At 33.2% G+C, this 11,214-nt stretch overlaps 1 long non-coding RNA gene across 1 annotated transcript; it reads left to right on the top strand.

Moving 5' to 3' along the window:
• Nucleotides 1-1,427: 1,427 nt before the first annotated feature.
• LOC139486872 (uncharacterized) lies at nucleotides 1,428-3,492 on the top strand. The gene is made up of 3 exons (XR_011655662.1): nucleotides 1,428-1,496; nucleotides 2,288-2,414; nucleotides 3,007-3,492. It is a non-coding gene; the product is annotated as an uncharacterized lncRNA (long non-coding RNA).
• The last annotated feature ends 7,722 nt before the right edge of the window (nucleotides 3,493-11,214 follow it).

Here is an 11,214-nt window from a genome sequence, read left to right as displayed (position 1 = left end):
CAACCCGTTATTTGGTTGCTGCCCCTGAACTGGTTATTTTAGGGAATTTTTGCTGTTTTTGGCTATTATCTTGAATATTATTATAGATAGGGATAAACTGTAAACAGCAATAATGTTCAGCAAAGTAAGATTTACAAATAAGTCAGCATGACCAAAATGGTCAGTTGACCCCTGAAGGAGTTATTGCCCTTTATAGTCAATTTTTAACCATTTTTTCGTAAATCTTAGTAATCTTTTACAAAAATCTTCTTCTCTGAAACTACTGGGCCAAATTAAACTAAACTTGGCCACAATTATCATTGGGGTAACTTGTTTAAAAAATGTGTGGCTTGACCTGGCCAATCAACCAAAATGGCTGCCACGGCTAATAATAGAACATAGGGGTAAAATGCAGTTTTTGGCTTATAACTCAAAAATCGAAGCAGTAAGAGAAAATCTGATAGGGTTTAATTGTTCATCAGGTCAAGATCTATCTGCCCTGATGTTTTCACATGGATCGGACAACCCGTTGTTAGGTTACTGTCCTGCATTGGTAATTTTAAGGAAATTTTACCGTTTTTTGTTATTATCTTGAATATTATTATAGATAGAGATAAACTGTATACAGGAATAACGTTCAACAAAATAAGATCTACAAATAAGTTTGCATGACCAAAATAGTCAATTGACCCCTTAAGGAGTAATTGCCCTTTATAGTTAATTTTTTACATTTTTCATAAATTTTTGTAAATTTTTAGAAAATATTTTCCACTGTAATCACTGGGGCCAAGTTCATTATAGATAGGGATAATTGTAGCAACAAGAATGTTCAATAAAGTAAGATCTACAAACACATCACTATCATCAAAACATAATTATGTCATGAATTTATCCGTGTCCATTGTTTAATATGCACAAGACCAAGGTGAGCGACACAGGCTCTTTAGAGCCTCTAGTTCTTATACCCCTTCAAAATATATTTCTCCATGTTTTATGCCTGAAATAGCAAGCTAGAGGGTGAGGTGAACTTACACTGTCAATAAATTTGAAACATGAATTTCAAAGTAAAGTAGTCCCCCTTAACATAAAAGTGTCCATATTTTGAGTTAGAATGGATGAACGTTTCTATGATTTTAATATAATTTGTACCAAAAGTAGTAAACCTCACTAAAAATATTATTTAAAAGCGCAGGTTTTGTTTTTTCAAATTTTCATTTATTGTCTAAAAGAAATGCAATACAAAAAACATCTTTGCTCTCGGGCCAGAAGCAGCTCAGTGTTAACAACAACTAATAAATAATTCGAGTTTCTCTAGACACAAGTATCAATCAAAACACACCCATCGATTTTAAAGTGTGTATAGTGTAAGAAAACCATCATCTAGTGCTTGTAAAAAAAAGTTATGAACATAGCTTAACCTCATTGGTTGATATCTTTGGTGGAAGCACATGTGATACATCCTCATTCTTTCAATATCCAAGCTGTGGGAAGGTCGTGCTCCACGTGTTGTCGGCAAAGTAACTATATTCTTTAACTTTTACTTACATTTGCCTTGGTGGCAATACAGCCTTGGTGGCTTTAAGACCTTGGTGGTCATTTATATATGCCTTGGTGGCAAAAGACCTAGGTGGTCATTTATATATGCCTTGGTGGCAATAGACCTAGGTGGTCAATTTTTATATGCCTTGGTGGCAATAGACCTAGGTGGTCATTTTTATGATTTTTTACATTTGCCTTGATGGCAAAAATGAATTAAAAATACTAGCCTTGGGGGCGTCAAGACCTTGGTGGTCCTTTATATTCGCTTTGGCGGCTTCTTGATAGAACTGGATGGTAATGTTTGACCTTGGTGGCAAAATGTTTTGGGATTTAGACCTTAGGTAGTTATTATCAACCCAGGTGGTCAGATATTTGTTATGCCGTGCGCCGGTTAAACGCAGGGCAAAGTGCTATCGCTATATAAAATATATGTGGAAGTGGGGGCTCTGGCCATTTTGGAAAATTGTAGTTGATAGGAGAATAATAAATTGTTTATAGAGTAAATAGTTTCTTTTGTTACTTTTGACTGTGTTGTGGACTTTTCATTTATTTTTACATCGTACATACTGATAGAAATGCTAGTTAAAGACTTTGTTAGAAAAGAATAGAATTATTGAGAAAGTGGAATAATTTAGTGTGACATGTCACTTGATATTCATGTTTTTTATCGGAGTGATGTGTATTGAATTGTAAGGTGTCTTCGTCGAGGTCCGCGTTCAGCGGTCTGTTTGATTGTACATTGAATTGAATAGAATGTTTTTGTTTTCAGATGGTGTTACCTACAGCTTTGACAGGGTGACGAATGAAGGAGAAGTAATATGACATTGCACGATGATTCATGTCAATGAGTTTGAACAACCTTTTTAAAAGGAAAGGATTTTTCTAATCAGAATATGGTGAGAACAAATTGCAATTGAAGTAATGTTTTGATTTCTGAAAATAGGAAAATAATGCATGTGGAAAATATTGATACTACACTAAATTATGTATGTCTGTGTTGAGAAAGGCAGAAGATGCCAATATGGCACGGTACTAAAAAAAAAAAAAAAAAAAAAAATCTGTGATGGAAGCAGCTTTATGTTCAAATGAACCTTTTTAAAAGTAATGCTAATAATTTTTCCGTAATTTCATGATGTTTTCTATTGGATGTGTAATTAATTTCATTGATGTGTTGAAATATGTCACAAAAATCTTTTTGTCATAGGAGATTAAATAATGGTTGCAATATTTTTGTTTTGTTTTGTTTTATCTAAATTAATAAATAAATATAATGTTAAATGATTTTGTATACTAGTACAAATGTATACTTAAATTTTATGTTTTGTTAAATTTTTTAATTTAAATTTCTTTGTCTACAGTTCGAGGGACACTGATTCCCTAGTGGTTTTCCACGTGGGTTGTAGGCAAAGGGATTTTTCCTTTTCAAAGTGTGACTAATGCTGTCTTTAGTACAAATACACAATTTGTTATTGGTTAATATATTTTCAGTAGACATGTGAAGAATCGAGTGGAAATACAATTGTCAATGTTCCTGATTATAAAGTAAAGAGTGTGTTTGATTCAACAACAGTAAAGAAAGAGACAAGCCAGCATAGTTTACACTTGGAGGTTGAGTCCCTTTGCTTACAAGCTTTCCACATGCTGAAGATGTTATTAGAATAATGACAATGTTCATTTTGATATGAGTTCATTGCCTTAACTCAACTTTTAAAAGTCCGTAGGTGGTCAAATTCATGAGAATATATTGAATTATGAACGATTTATAAAGAACTGTTTACATGCATCTTTAAATGTTTAGAAGTGTTTTAAAGTAATTGTAACAGGAATAATATTTAATAAAAGGGTTGAATTTGTTTTGAGTATTGGGAATACTATTCCTTAAGGGAAAGCCTTGCTAGTGGTATATTTTGAGATTGGCCTGCAAATATGCTGTATGGACTATAGAGTTTTCTATGCCCATAACTTAACATGAACTGGATGCAAGATTGTATCAATCACTGAGGATATGTGTATAACCTCATTGGTTGATATCTTTGGCGGAAGTACATGTGATACATCCTCATTATTTCAATATCCAAGTGGTGGTTGGTTAAAGGGCTATGTTTGGTCAGGCAATACATATTGCCTGTTTGGGTTGATGAGGTTCTTGATAAGTTCCCCCCTCTCCCACCCATAAGTACCAAAATGTTGATATGTTTTTATATTTATATTTCAATATTGGTTTTACATGTATGCATTTTGGGTTGATGAGCACGAGACAACATTAGAAAAACATGAGCATTACCATGGGATCATGTTGACAAAACAAACCTTCGCTTTATCGATTTTCAAGGGAAAGGTCAATTAGGGCAAGTGTATTGGCATGTTTGTGTTTGCTTTTTCATTACAACGGTAAAAATAATATTGTATATCTCGGATGACAATAATGTTGATTATAATGCTTCATTTTATGAGCTCCAGAGTAGTTTTATAACTGAAAAACAACTGTGCACTATATCCAGTGAGCTCTTCTGCATTGCATTGTGCATGGTAGTCCACATTTTGGTTTCTGAAACGTAAAGATATTATCTTGTATTCGGTTCTTTCCTCTAGAGTTTTCTATGCCCATAACTTAACATGAACTGGATACAAGATTATATCAATCACTGAGGATATGTGTAGTTCATAAGTGTATAGCAAAACATATATATAGGTATATCTTTAACTAGTAAACTATTTGCGAACTGTAAAGGTATTAAAGAAATGCACAGGATTTTACATCAAAAATACATTTTTAAGTCGGTTTCAGTATTTCAATTGAGTTTCTGACTCATCCAATGCTGTTGAGGCAGTACTATTTCGACAAATTGAGCCCACATGCCACTACTTCTTAATGAATACGATTTATTACCCCGTAATATCTATACTGTCGATCTCATGTGTTTATATTTTGTTTTTCCAGAGTATAACAACAAAAACAATAATAAAAGATAAAGCAGGTAAACAAATGGAAGCCTTAACGGTGTTTCAAATAACTATCAAGTACTTTAAAGACCATATGTATACAAAAATAACCGAAAACGTTAAAGACATAGATAACCAGATTTGTGTTGTCTATGTATTTACAGTACCAGCTAATTGGGACTACTTAGCTGTTGAGTTCATGAGAGAAGCTGCAATAAAGGTTTGTGATTCCTTTTCAGTTTGCTTATTAAAAGTGCACGTATATCGATATTTATCGTTTTAACAAAAAAAATGACCGCCTAGTTTGAAACAACAACCAACACACTACAAAATCAAAGACAACAACAGGCAACTACAACATTACAACATACGAACTTTAACGAACAATTAATGTTATTATCATTTTTACAAATGTTTGTATAGAATTTCTTTAAACTAATAATGCCGTTATTTATTCCCTTAAAAGTAAGATAAGTCGACTATTTAAAAACATTATTCTGAACTGAAAGTCCCTTATGCAAATGTCAATTGAAAAGCCCATGCACATCGAGTGAATGTATATAAACTGTCATATACATGTACCTGACTTGGTACAGATATTTTCTAATGTAGAAAATCGTGGATAAAACTTGTTTTTATAGCTAGCTTAATCCCTTGTATGACAGTCTTACAATGTCAACGATGTGCGAATAGATCAAACTGACATTATACGCAAACATGTTAAAATAGTTACCAACGTACCAAGATTAATTATAATTTAATACCCCAGACATAAGACTCATCAGTGACGCACAGATGAAAAAAGTTATAAAGCCAAACAAGTACAATATTGAAGAGCATTGAGGGCCGAAAATTCCAAAAGGTTGTGCCAAATACGGCCATGGTAATCTATTCCTGGGATAAGAAAATCCTTAGTTTTTCCAATAATTCAAGGTTTTGTAACAGGAATCTTATAAAAATGACCCTTTAATTGATATTCAAGTCTACACCGAAGTGCTGACTACTGGGCTGTTGATACCATCGGAGACGAAATGTCCACCAGCAGTGGCATCGACCCAGTGGTGTAAATAGTTATTTAATTAGGGAACAACAGTCACCATTGTGTAATTATCTTAAGCACATTAAAAATATAACATGTACTTCAATAAAGAAACTAAAGCTTAAACAAACGAAGGTAGTTTTAATAAGTTGAAGCCTATCAACTTGAAACTAAGTACACATGATTGTGTATATGATATGATCTTTCTAATTTTATTGTCAAATTAGTTTTGACCTTATTTTAAGAACATAGAAAATGATAGTGCGAGTAAGACATCCGTGTACTATGGACAGTAAACCGTTTCACAATATTTCTCAAGACTCTCTTTCACTACGGACAGAATTGTTGTCATTCCAATTGAACAATTCGTTCGTCAAGATTGAGCCGGCAATGTACCATAGCGTGTACGGAATTTTGTGAATCTCAGTTATCCAAAAAATTTTTTTTTTGCAAATTCTCCAACTTACTGCTCAATGTGATGTGCATTGAATTTATGAAGGACTTTTGATTCGCCTAAAGCTCATCCTTGTCAAATAAAAATGAAATGTATTTGTATGTGGGATTACCTGAGTGCTCATTTATTCATAATTTTCATACGAGATACCCGTAGTAGTTAAATTTACATACAAAGACAATATTATTTGAAGCTTTGTCCGCAGAAGCAACGATAAAGATTAATAATGTGTCTGGCTTTTAAATTTAACATCGAGTGTAGCTGTATAAGGTTAACTCTTTAGCAGGTTTTGTTGTACTAGTAATGCATTTATTCAGGCAGGTATTGGCAGCAGACAGTTGGTCATTGTTTCAGAACCTGAAGCTGCATCTATGTACAATGTATTGTCAGGTCGTGAATTCGCACTTGCATGATTCACAACAAAAGAATTCCTTTGAAACTCAATTTAAATCAGGCAAGATGTTTATGATGGTTGATCTTGGAAGTATGAAAAGTTCATGCAATATAAATTTATAGATTTGATTCCGTTTCTGAACTGATAAGTTTAAGCAAAATCTAAATTATTTCAAGTATAAAATGTCTTACTTCTAAGACTTGCACTATCGTCTGACATACTGTTTGATAATAATCGCATTGTATAGGGTGCGACAAGAATCTTAAATTATATTAGGCGTCATGTTTCGTCGAAATTTTAACTCAAATGTTGATTTCCATATGCTTTAATTCGAATTATATAAAATAAGATTAAATAAAGGCAACAGTAGTATACCTCTGTTCAAAACTCGTAAATCTATGGACAAAAAACAAAATCGGGGTAACAAACTAAAACTGAGGGAAACGCATTAAATATAAGAGGAGAACAACGACACAACATTAAAATGTAACACACACAGAAATGGAGTAAGCATTAGACAAAATCCGATGAGAATAAGAAATATAACATCAAAACCAAATACATGAATTTGGGATAGAAAAGTACCGTGACACGTCTTATAGTAATAAGAATTCACACTCAAATATAAGAGGAAACAAACGACACAACGGGAAAACAACGTTAAAATTTCACACACACAGAAACGAACTATGATATAAAAATGGCCATTTCCTGACTTAGTACAGGATATTTTTAAAGAAGAAAATGGTGGGTTGAATCTGGTGTGGATAATTGACGTGTTGAGAAAGGTTTTTTATGCGTTTTGATGAGATATGCATTTATTTTCGTACCTTCAGTTTTAAGATCCCCAAATATAGTGCACAACAAAAACTAAAGACTCATCAGTGACGCTCGAATAAAAAAATGTTAAAAAGGCCAAAAAAAGTACGAAGTTGAACAGCATTGAGGACCAAACATTCGATTCCTGAAGTAGAAAAGCCTTAGTTTTTCTAAAATTTAAAGTTTTGTTTTCAATTATGAACATATCAATGATAACTCTAGTCAACCCAGAAGTGCTGACTACTGGGCTGGTGATACACTCGGGGAAATAAATCTCCACCAGCATTAGTATCGACCAAGTGGTTGCAAATAAACTCATCTGAACGACCTCTTTGACGTATAATGTTTGGCATTTTGGATCCGCAATGCTCTTCAACTTCGTACTTGTTTGACTTGATAAATATTTATTTTGATAGGAGCGTCACCGTTGAGTCTTATGTAGACAAAACGCGTACTGAATTATAATCCTGGTACCTTTGATAACTATATTACTTTTCTCGGTGAATATTAATAATTTTTAAATTTCTTTACAGTATTAATTTTGCAATATTTATTTGTTGCGTTTTTCAACATCACTTCATTCTCTAGTACTGTCATGTCTACATTAGAAAAGCCCTAACGCAGTTCCTAAAGGTTTGTGGGATTGCAAAATATGTATCACCACTGAAGACATAATAATGGCCAAATGCGCATCTGGTGAAGTGAATTTGTTGTCGGAAATGACATAACTACTTTACATCTAGAAATTAACAATGGGTTGAAAATAAAACGTTTGCGTTGAAAGAGATGATTTCAGCTTTTAAATGGTGAACTGTCCATTTATATATAGTTACATTCCAGCAAGCATTTGATACGACTTTCCATCTCGAATTTTCTTGACATGGAGTTACAGCTCATAAAAATTCTTTTGAACCAAAGGTTCCAAGTTGAAATCATCCCTTCGTAAGTTTAACGGACGCCTTCACGAGTTGGTTGGCCATTTTTGAATGTTCAAAGTATATGCTCCAGACGTGATAACGGATATATTTTATTTTTTTTAATTACAATCTAGACAGTTTTCCCCGAATGTGACCTTCCGAAATAGACTTTGTACCGGGTTTGTTATAATATAAACAACACGACGGATGCCACATGTAGAGCAGGATTTGCTTGCCCTTCGAGAGCACGTAAGATCACTCCAGGTTTTTGAATGGATAGGGTTGTAATTTGCGTACTGTCGTTTGTATCTATTTCCTTTTTGTTTAGCATATATTTCATTTTGTATCATTGTAATATGAGTAGGAGGTTTGGCTAGCCGTACAACCTGGTTCAACCCACCATATTTTCTTTAAATGTCCTGTTCCAAGTCAATAATATGGCAGTTGTTTTCAAATACAAAATGTAGATTGTTTCTAAGTATGTTGGTGTTTGTTTTTGTTACTCTTCAGTGTTTCTGTTGTTCCTTTGGTTTCCTGTTTTGGTTGATTAGTTCCCTTGGTTTTAGTTTCTAACCCGGAATTGTTTTCTCTCAACCGATTTAAAACTTTTAAACAGCGGTATACTACTGTTGAGTTTATTTAAGCATGACATTGTCAGTTTTTTCGACTTATGAGTGTGATTGTCCCTTTGGTATCTTTCCCCTCTCTTTTAAAACATAAATTAAATTTTCTTAAAAAAGCAAATGTTCAACAAGTCTAAATATAGGCTTTATCTTAATCATGTCTACAAATTAATCGATTCCAAAGATGTTCGAAGGTCATATATTACAAAAGCATTATGAAGAACTATAAGTCCACAATTTGTGATAAAGTGTGTAGTTTAAATATAACTTTTCAGGAAATAATATATGAACTAAAGTACTTTTAACTGTCAAAAGGAACACATTTAAGTTTGTTAAAGGCCACAGTAGTTTACAGATGTAAGAAGAGACAAATCAAGGTTTAAACAAAGAACTAATCCTATTTGTTTTGACTCTATTTATCAAAGTGGTAAATGAAATTAATATTATTTTAGAAATGTTTGATGAGGTCTTGTAAATTTAATTTTACGCATATGAGATATTTTTAGAATGATCAACGATAAACATTACTGTAGAATATCCACCAGTGAGCTATACCCGGATTGAATAAAACCATAGTCCTTTTCACTTTCGAACTTTAGGATATATGTTCTTCTTTTTGTGCAGATTGATAATGAATCATATTCTTTAAAATAAATTATCCTATAGTTAGCTCACCTGGCCCAAAAGGGCAAAGTGGACTTTTCTCATCCCCGCCAAGCAACCAAGATGACCATCGTGGCTTAAAGTTGAAACGGAAAAGGGGGAGGTGGTTGTTGGTGTAAAATACAGTTTTTGGCTTTTATATCTGAAACTTTAGCATTTAGAGCAAATTTCACATGGGAGTTAACATATTCATAAAGACAAGATCTATCTGCGGTGAATTTTCAGACTCGTCAGAAATCCCGTTGTTTGGTTGCTTCTTCTTAATTGGTGATTTTTAGGACATTTTGCAGTTTGTGGTTATTATCTTGAATAGTATATAAGATACAGAATAAACTGTAAAACGCAAAATTGTTCAGCAAAATAAGATATACAAATACGTCAAACATGACTAAAATTGTCAGTTGACCTCAGAAAGGGTTATTTCCACTTTAATTACTGTGAATAAATAACTAGGTACACAAAAACACTATTTGCCCGTATTTACAAAAACTATATAAGCTCGCTTTTGTCAATTCTTCATACAATTTAGATGGCTTAAGTTTAATTTTAAACAACACTTTATTTGGTTTTTAGGTAGATCCGCCAATATCACAGTTCATCAAAGATATATATATATAATGATTTTTTACGGGAAGTTATTCCGCCGAGTGGTGGTCCATGGGGTGGTAACTCAAAAGATGAGAGTTTTTATATCTTCCTTACTAAAATTGTTGTTGTCGGTGTGATGGTAGAATTTAAGAAAAGAGAACTTGAAGACTTTATTGATTAGTTCAGAGAGTATGAGACCAAAAAGAGGTGAATACGTACAAAATCATTACCCAGAGTAGTTTTACCATTGACTGTTACCTTAACTGATTTAGCTACAAGCCTATGGCAGAAAATGGAGATCGCTGTGGAGAAATCGCCTTATCGTGATTCGGTTAACTACAGTAAACAAAAGATTCATATTATGCCTGATACATTCAGAGATTAATTAAAACCTACTATAGAAGCATTCGTAGAACACCTTGAAACTATGTTTCGTCAGGCAGAGTTACGTGATTTGAAAACTATTGTCATGGTTGGAGGGTTTTCAGAATGTGAGCTCGTTCAACACAAAGTCATGGAGAGATTTGGAAGAAATATAACAATAATCATATCTGAAAAGGCTGGGCCTCCAATTTCAAAGGGAGCAGTCTTATATGGTCATTCAATGAAACTATAGTGGTCGATCGGGAGAGGATAAAAAGGGTATGTAGGAGAGGGACAGAAATTTGGTTAAACAATATTATATTTAATGAAAATAGACCACGCACGGTGACCCATAGTTGTATACTTCTATGTCATTTGGTATCTAGTGGAGAGTTGTCTCATTGGCAATCATTCCACATCTTCTCTTATTAGTATGTTTAATCATTGCTTGTTTGTATAGTGATTAAAATTATAACACAATGTTTGCTGTTGTGCCCTTATTTTTGGAATGTTTACCTATTATGTCTGGTTGTTTTGTTCACACATCGGTTTCAATATAATATAATGTGATGCGACTATCATAAATGTACAAGTGAAAGGTTTCGCTAGCTGTAAAACCATAAAAAATATCTGTAACAAGTCAGGAATATGACAGTTGTTTTCTTGTGTTTGAGCTTCAGATTTTGCCATTCTAATTATGGACTTTCCGTTTTGAATTTTCCTCGGAGTTCAGTATGTTCGTGATTTTATTTTTTTGGATACTAGTAATGGATAATCAACAAAAAAGATCGAGAAACAAGCAATGTTGATTATTATAATCGGTCAAAAAAATCATGGCATGAAAAATTTCAATACTACTTGGAGTATGATTTGTCAAGTGTGTTATAGAAGCA

This window comes from Mytilus edulis, chromosome 8 (genome assembly GCF_963676685.1).
Source record: "Mytilus edulis chromosome 8, xbMytEdul2.2, whole genome shotgun sequence".
NCBI lineage: Eukaryota > Metazoa > Mollusca > Bivalvia > Mytilida > Mytilidae > Mytilus > Mytilus edulis.
This window is presented reverse-complemented; position numbering and strand designations above follow the sequence as displayed.